This window comes from Fukomys damarensis, unplaced genomic scaffold (genome assembly GCF_012274545.1).
Source record: "Fukomys damarensis isolate Sample0158 unplaced genomic scaffold, DMR_v1.0_HiC HiC_scaffold_32, whole genome shotgun sequence".
Lineage (NCBI taxonomy): Eukaryota > Metazoa > Chordata > Mammalia > Rodentia > Bathyergidae > Fukomys > Fukomys damarensis.
The window spans coordinates 31747451-31753240 of record NW_022900944.1 but is presented as its reverse complement, the minus strand read 5'-3'; the positions used below and the strand labels follow the sequence as shown (position 1 = coordinate 31753240).

Sequence of the window (5790 nt, the reverse complement as noted above, 5' to 3'; positions counted from 1 at the left end):
ATATATATATATCCCTCTCTATACATCATCTAACAATACTTCATGTAACTGCCATAAGCCTATTACAAAATAGATTATTTTAGGTATTAGAAAGAGATGTCCAAAGTCACCTCTTATGGACATAGCTTATATAACTATCAAGTTACAGGCCCCGGGCTTCATAGTCTTCTGGTTTTTTTTTTCGGTAACAGGGATTGAACCTGGGACCTTATACTTGAGAGGCAGGCAGCAGAACCACTAAGCTAAATCCCCACCCCCAAGGCTTCAGAGTCTTAACATAAAAACTTTGTTTCTTTTGTATTTCATATTAAACCTAAATCACCATCTCTTCCCAGAAAACCTTTCCCAACATCTTTCACCAAATCCTGTGAATGACTATGGTTCCCTGTTTTTTTTGAGACAGGGTCTCACCATACAGTTCAGGCTGGCCTTGAACTCACTGTGTAGCTCTGGGTTATCTTAAACTTGCTCAGATTACAGGTATGTGCTACCATCCAAGGCTTTTGAATAAATTTTTATTATTAGCAGCAATATTTATTCAGATTTCTAAGTTCCTCAGACGAAAGACCTTTTCCTCATTTATCTTTAAACTTCCCTGCACCTAGTGCACTGCCTAGTAGAAAATCAAGCATTCAAAGTATGAATATATTGTAGTAGTTCATCTACAATAGTGCATCTATACTGATCCAATTCGTATCATTTCTGAAAAATGTCAAATTTCAGTATGTTTAGAACCAACTGGTTTCAAATATAAAACCTACACTAACAGAACCGACATCATTAAAAAATAAATAAAAAATAAAATAGACATTAATATAAAAAATATAATTGTTAAGCATTACATGAAGAACATTAGTAACAACATTTAGTAATTGTAAAATACAAAGCAGTTAAGAATAGCAGATTTTGGGCTAAGTACACAGCTCAGTGGTGTACTATTTACTTAGTACATACAAGGCATGGGTTCAATCCCCTGTAGTACTATTATTACAAAAAAGGGTTTTTTTGGTTTGTTTTGATGTGAGGTCTTGCTAAGCTGCTCAGGCTAGCCTGGAACTTGCAATACTTCCACTTCATTCAAGTGGCTGGTATTATAGGCATACACAATTAAGCCCCTAGCTCTTGAATTTTTTGAAGAATTATTTAGAAACTCACAGATCAATAGTGTAGATTCCAATGGTCTGACAACTCAACAAATTGAATAGGGTGAGGGCTTAAGAAAATCAGTATAAATTGTTATCTATGCTTGAGTTACTGTGATATCTGTTTCCAAAATTCTTTTTATAGAGTTTGCTTTATAGTTTGTGTATTTTTGTTTTGTTTTGTTTTTTGAGACAGGGTCTCACTATGTAGTTGAGATTAACCTGGAACTCACTATGTAGCTTAGGCTGGTCTCGAACTCATAGCAATCCTTCTGCCTCAGCCTTCCAGAGTGCTGGGATTACAGGTGTGCGCCACCACGCCCGGCTTGTGTTTTGTTTTGAAACAGGATCTCACTATGTGTTCAGGCTAGCCTTGATTCAACATGTAGCCCAGAACAGCCTCAGCCTCCCACATGTTTCCATTACAGGTGTGTCCCACCATGCCTGGTTAGAGTTTGCTTTACAGTTTTACACATGATTGTTTGTTGTTTCCTCTTTTATTTTAAATTATAATCCTTCTATTATTGAAATGCTTTTGATAATACTTCTGATTTGGTCTTCCCATCTAAAATTGCCTACCCGTCATCTTGTGCATCTCAGACATGTGTAGGGACATGCATGCATTCAAGTAAGAACCATTTATATTCCACAGAAGAGTACTACAGGGACAAGTCAGGAGTTGTCCAATACAAAATATTGCTTCTCCATACACCATTCCTGAGTTTGAACCCAAGCATGAGAAGCGGAGACAGGACATTCAACAAACAAAAAACCAAATATTGTTCTCCAAATGTTTCCACTGTGGTACCTAGGCAAAGAATACTTCCCACTGCAAGCACTCATGCCTTATTTTGCTAAAGACCTGTTATCATAACAGTCACATAGTTTAAATTCTGCTCCAAAATATGTACATTTACTTAAATGTAGTATTATCTGTAATTACTTACCAATTAAATTACTTAACTCATTGCCCCCCTAATTAGTATAATTGGAGCTCTAAAAAGATGTCACATGCCTTCAAGTACCCTAGAATCATACCACTTTGTACCCCAAGGGTAGGATCTAAATAATTAAGCTAGCCTTAATACATAATAATGACCAACATCGTCCTATAATCCCATTTCCCACAATCTCAAAAGCTAGATTTTCACAACCATTCTCTGAATCAGTATTCTCTTTTCTCCAACTTATAGTGAGTGCGCACTCTTTGTCAACATTCCTAAAGAACCCGTGGGGCACAAATTCTTTTTGGAGACATAGAACACTACCACACAGACTTCCTTCTTCCCATCCAGCAAGATATCAAGTTACCATTTGAAAAATAAGCTTTGCTTCCCATTCCCTTCCTATCTGCTCTGGGCATTAACTTTTAAGAAAAATTATAGTCACTAAGATGACTCATTCACATAAGCTTATCTAATTTTAGCACTTGGAACTTCCACCTCTACATTCCTTTTTGCCATTATACAAGAGCAATTAAATTATTTTGTCTTTCTAGATGTAAAATGATGTGCTTGGTATCCTGAAAGATAATTTTCATATTCAAATTTTTGTTTTTGTTTAAAGATAGGAAAGTATAGCAGATCCCAACATTTATGAAAAGGCTTGTTCCAAGCTCCCTATATTTGCTGTATTTTAGAGCAGAAATTATAGATTATTCACAATGATCATCACATCCTGATATAAACATGGGTCATCAGTTAGGCTAACTCAAATTCAGTAAGACAAACTTTATCCATGACACTAGCTTTCCTAAGAAGAGGATACCATACGGCCAGGGATTCATCTCAGTGTTGCCCTGCCTGCCTCAAAAGCACAAGGTCCTGAGTCCACTATCTGGTACCAAAAAGAAGAGGGTAACGGCCCGGGGATTTAGCTTAGTGGTTCTGCTGCCTGCCCTGCAAATGCAAGACCCCAAGTTCGATCGCAGGTACCCACCCACAAAAAAAGAGGGTACTATCTGTTTATTATTAAAATTACATATTGCTACAGGCCATAAACAGGTCATTTTTTTTTTCTTTTTTGGGGGGTCCAGGGATCAAACTCAGGACCTTGTGCCTGTGAGGCAGGAGGCAGCACCACTGAGCTAAATCCCAAGCCCAACAGATCATTTCCAATAGTCAAAATATACGTTCCAAAAATTCCTGCAGAAAAACAGCCATGATTTGCTAGGGCAGTGGTGACGAACTTATAAGCACGTGGGGCATAGCAAGCTGTTTATCATTGTAAGATCTAAAAAGTTTGCCACCACTGTCCTAGGGTTTTCTTATGTATATGCCCAGAATGGTACTTACTCTTTTATATGCATTCTAAACCCTAAGGACAGCGTTGGAAATTAGTGTTATTTTCTCTCAAATGAGGACTATAGGAGTAGATAGGTTAAGTAATTTGCCCCAGACTACCAACCTAATATGTGGCAATGCAATTTCAAACCCAAGACTGTCATAATAAAACCTATATGCTCCCAAATATTCAAGGTCCTATACTTCTATATTCCAAAATTATCCAGCAAATCCTACAGCCAGAGGATGGCTACATTACTTCCATTTTTAAGGGCAAGAAATAGATATAACAATTACCTCTCCGTGGCTGCAGAGTCAGTTTGAGGATGGAAAACAAAACTTTGATCTCAAGCCCTTTGTCAGCAATGTGTCCACTAGTGCAACTTGTTCTTTGGCTCTGGGTCCGAAGTCATTCTAAGAGACACAGAAATCATTTTATGAAATACTAAAGCCACACAAATGCATATACAACATGAAAAACAAAATAAAGACAAATTGCAGATTAACAAAATTGGAAAACTCACAATATGTGACATCACTAACCACACTATTCCATAAGTATCTATCAATGCTAAAAAATCCATGATTGTCAAAAGAATATTCCACCAAACAAAACAAAATAAACAACAACAACAACAAAAAACCCACTCCATTATAATCTATTGCACATATATTTGAACAATCAATAAAATAAAACTTTTTCTGCAGTACTAGTTGAACCCAGGGAATTTAACATAATAGGCAAAAGCTTTATCACTGACCTGTACCCTCAGCCCTTTTTTTTTTGAGACAGGGTCTCGCTATGTAGCTGAAATTGACCTGGAACTCACTATGTAGCCCAGCCTAGTCTCAAACTCACAGCAATCCTCCTGCCTCAGCCTCCTGCCTCAGCACCACCACACCTGGCTCTCAGCTCTTTTTATATTTTTCTTTTCTGAGAGAGAGTCTCACTATGTAATCTAGGCTGGCCATGAACTCTCAATTCAGAGATCCTCCTTCCACATTTGGTCCAAAAAATTATTAACCAGGTGTGGTGGTGCACACTTGTAATCCCAGCACTCAGAAGGCTATGGCAGGAGGATCCTATGAATTCAAGGCCAGTTTGGGATAAACAGTGAGTTTAAAACCAGCCTGAAACACATAGCTAGTAGACCCTCCAAATTAAAAAAAAAAAAATCTTATAGCTGCGGGGATAGTCCTTTAACAGTTTATTTTTTATCTTCAGTAAACAGTGGTCTTAGTGATTAAGTTAGTTTATGCTACAAGACTGCTTTTCAGTTTAAAAGATAACTACAGGAAAGAAGCTTCACTGACCTCTGAAAATCCTAGAAGCACAGCAATTAATTTTTTTTTTTTTTTTTGGTCAATGAAATCCTTCGTTTAGCTAATGTTCTTCATCCCTAAATTACCAAATGAATTAATGAAGCTTTAAGCAATGGTAGAGAACTACCCTAATAGAAAAAAGAAAATCCCAAGTAATATAAGAATTTCCAGGCCGGGCGTGGTGGTACACGCCTGTAATCCCAGCACTCAGGAGGCTGAGGCAGGAGGATTGCTGTGAGTTTGAGACCAGCCTGGCTACATAGGGTGAGTTCCAGGTCAGGTCAGTCTCAACTAAAAGAATTTCCAAAGAACTTGGCATAAAAGGTACAACTAAAAGGATGATATCAGTCTTATAATTAGCCCACAAACTAAGCTGAAGATAACTTTGGGCCTAGAGGTAATTTATAATAAGTAGGTTGATTAATGCATTTACTTCAAGATACACTTTGCTATTAGAGCCCTTATAAATTGGGCATGGTGGCACACCCCTGTAATCCCAGCATTCAGGAGGGGAGGCTGAGGCAGGAAGGATCACTGTGAGTTCGAGACCAACCTGAACTACATAGTGAGACCTTGTCTCGAGGGGGGAAAATCCCTTATACAATCACAAGTAAAATTCAAAAGGAACAGAATTTTATACCTCTACAAATTCTAAGGGTGATCTAAACTGAGTAACAAGTGTGAAAAAAAATAGGTCACTGCCACTGGGATATATGTTATGTCAACAGCAGTCTATACAAAATGCCACATATCTACACTCAAATACTGAATCACGGAGAAAATGCACACAGATGACAAGGCAGATTAGACAGTAGAAAAGTTTGAAGGTATTCTAAAAAACAAAAGTGGTATCATCAACTCTACATATACAACTGAGAAGTAAGGCCTTCAAAGTTAAACATTTATTTTTTTCTAAACCTATATTCTTTTCTAATTATTTTGTTGTTTGTAGAACTGGGAGATCAAACCCAGGGTCTTTACATGGAACTACAACCCCCGCCACCCACCCTTTTTGAGACAGGGTCTCTCTTGCTGAATTGGCA

The 5790-nt window shown here is 37.6% G+C and overlaps 1 protein-coding gene across 5 annotated transcripts in view; it reads right to left on the bottom strand.

Moving 5' to 3' along the window:
- Positions 1–3838, bottom strand: part of Ctcf (CCCTC-binding factor) — a 49945-nt gene extending 46107 nt beyond the window's left edge. For all 5 annotated transcript variants that reach the window (XM_010612248.3, XM_010612242.1, XM_010612247.1 and 2 more), the window contains exon 1: positions 3722–3838. The gene's annotated coding sequence lies outside the window, so the exon portion shown is untranslated. The remainder of the gene's footprint in view (positions 1–3721) is intronic.
- Positions 3839–5790: the final 1952 nt, after the last annotated feature.